Source organism: Penaeus monodon, chromosome 9, assembly GCF_015228065.2.
Source record: "Penaeus monodon isolate SGIC_2016 chromosome 9, NSTDA_Pmon_1, whole genome shotgun sequence".
Lineage (NCBI taxonomy): Eukaryota > Metazoa > Arthropoda > Malacostraca > Decapoda > Penaeidae > Penaeus > Penaeus monodon.
In genome coordinates, this window is record NC_051394.1 from 18,880,275 (window position 1) to 18,882,774 (window position 2,500).

The following is a 2,500-nucleotide window of genomic DNA, read 5'->3' on the forward strand; positions in this document are numbered from 1 at the left end:
TAAATTTTGCCTTCCTCATGGTTTGGGTATACTCATTTCTTCCTACAATATACCTTTCACACATTGCCTGAGATCTGTCTTCTGTACCTTCTCGAAAGGAACTGTTTTCTCTCATTTTCTTGCATTTATCATTGAACCACGTTTGGCCATTTCTTGTTTCAATTTTGAATCTTGATACAAGTTTTTCTACTCCTTGTTTATTGACTTCACAAACTTTAGAATATTGCATATAAAGGTTCGTTCAGGAGGGTTTACTAGTTTATGCCATCAAAGAATTCTTTACGGCATCTACTCGTATAATTACCTCTCTTGCAATTGTACTTTCCTTTTCTTTCTTTACTTACGATGAGTTTTCCTGTAGCAGATAATATTTCAACTTAATTACCACATGATAACTATTTCCTAGAAGAGTCCAGTACTCCATATTCATAATGTCATCTTCATGCTTTGTAAATATAAGGTCAAGCATAGATGGTCTATCTAGCCCTCTTATTCTGGAGGAGACAAAATTCATTTGACTTCTAGTAATTTCGCATTCCACGAATCTGGCTGTGCTCTGGTATCGAAACTTTCCCAGTCAATTTTGCTGTTAAAATCTCCTGTTACAAGAATTTCTTTTGCATTAGTTCCCGAAAGTTGTAGCACTTCTTCCAGGCTCTTTAACATTTCTTGAATAAGTTTGGGTAATTTTCTTGTGACCACACCGATGTACGAGGTAATATGTACATTGTGGTTATTATCATATTAACTCCGTTTCTTTCTACCTCTTTAGTTCTACCATGGGGTCTTGCTGAATTTCCTTTGTAATAATTCCTTTCCTTATTAATATTGCTACCCCCTCCGTTTCCATTTGCCCTATCTTTTCTCCAAATATTGTAGTCTCTGAGTCCTCTACAGAGGGATCTAGTTTGGATTCAGTGATGCATGTTACATCTGGTTTATTACTTTCAATAACTTTATCTAGTTCTAGTACTTCGAACATAAACTCTCTATATGTGTATAAACTATTTCTATATAATCTTTCGGTATTCCTTTTAGCTGCAAGGCTAGTGATGTCTGTCTCCACACTTTGGCTCCGATAGTAAACTGGTTTTGCTTGGAAGTCACTCACCTTCCAAATGAACAAGTTTATTTTTCTCCTTCAGTCCTTTGATCGTTTTATTCTTCTGCAGTATTTCTTGGTCATCTTTGGACAAATTTTCTCTTGTCCAGATTTTCTTATATTTTTCGTGTGTGGCCAGCTTTCTTTTTTGAATCATTTACCAGTTGCTTACTCATGAATGCCACTTTTAAAGGACGTTTCTTTCCCTTTTCAAATAATCCCAACCTCCTGTGGGCTATATATTCTGCTCCGAGAAATCAGGATTTATGACCTTTTGTCTTCGTTGTATCACTCGATTCCATCTTTTACAAATTTTCCTTCATATCCCATTGTGACTATGTTCTTGTTTACATCAGCCAAATTTACAATATTCCTTGTGTGTTGCCCAAGGTGTGACATTATTTTATTTATTTTTATATCTTTTTTTTTTTTTTACTTTTTTACCGTCTGTGGAAGCTATCTTCATTTCTTCCTTTGCGATCTTGATGATGTCTTTTTCTAACTTTTTTCCGTTTCATTTAGTTTCCTTTACTTTAGATACACCGGCATATGTAGCTGTCATCTTTTTTGCCTCTTCCATTAGTTGAGATTAGTTAGTTGACAAATTACTATCAAGCTGCTTAACAATTCCCTGTCCTTTGATTACTTCATCAACTTTTTCTTGCAGATTCTTTGCCTCGATTTGACTTCTGTTGCCAATCTTGTTTCTGCTTCTTCCCCTTTTTCCTTGAGTTCTTTGGTTTTCATGTCAGATTCTTCAGTATAATTTCTCGGAATGGTTGTGTTGCTAAGCAAATTATCCACCAATTCGTTCAAATTTACGTTATCTTCACGTATTTTCAAACATTCTGTTACCAGGCTGTCTACCTCGGCTTCAAGAGCCTCAATTCTAACTGCTGCTTCCGCTAGCTTCATTTTCCTGTTCTGAATGGTTACCCATAAAACAAACACAGAAATAGAGCTGTACTCACTGCATGGTAAGCGAAAACACTTACCATGCAGTATTCGCGGTCACTTCTCGCCTCCCTCTCCTTCGCTCTCACTTCCCGGCTAACAAAGGCTCACTATCTAGCAGAGCACTATCTGGCTAGCAGAATTAGACCACCCATTGCCTGATCTCCATATTTAACATGTAAGAGCTATATTTCACTGATGCGATGGTGTGTGTGTGTGTGTGTGTGTGTGTGTGTGTGTGTGTGTGTGTGTGTGTGTGTGTGTGTGTGTGTGTGTGTGTGTGTGTGTGTGTCCGTGTGCGTGTGCGTATGTGTGTGTGTGTGTGTGTGCGTGAGAGAGCGAAAGAGATACTCGAGTACCATACACATGCTTAGCGTAATCTACAACGTCTGCAGTAAAATGCTTACTGTAACTTCAAGGAGCAAATCTTTTTACTACATTCAG

General features: G+C 37.5%; 1 protein-coding gene across 8 annotated transcripts in view; it reads right to left on the reverse strand.

Annotated features, from left to right (window-relative positions):
• Positions 1-2,500, reverse strand: part of LOC119577019 — an 11,261-nt gene that overhangs the window by 7,228 nt on the left and 1,533 nt on the right. The window contains exon 1 of one of the 8 annotated variants that reach the window (XR_005229094.1): positions 2,098-2,500. This exon is cut by the window's right edge and continues 557 nt beyond it. The exons of the other annotated variants lie outside the window; for them this stretch is intronic. The gene's annotated coding sequence lies outside the window, so the exon portion shown is untranslated. The remainder of the gene's footprint in view (positions 1-2,097) is intronic. 8 annotated transcript variants of the gene reach the window in all.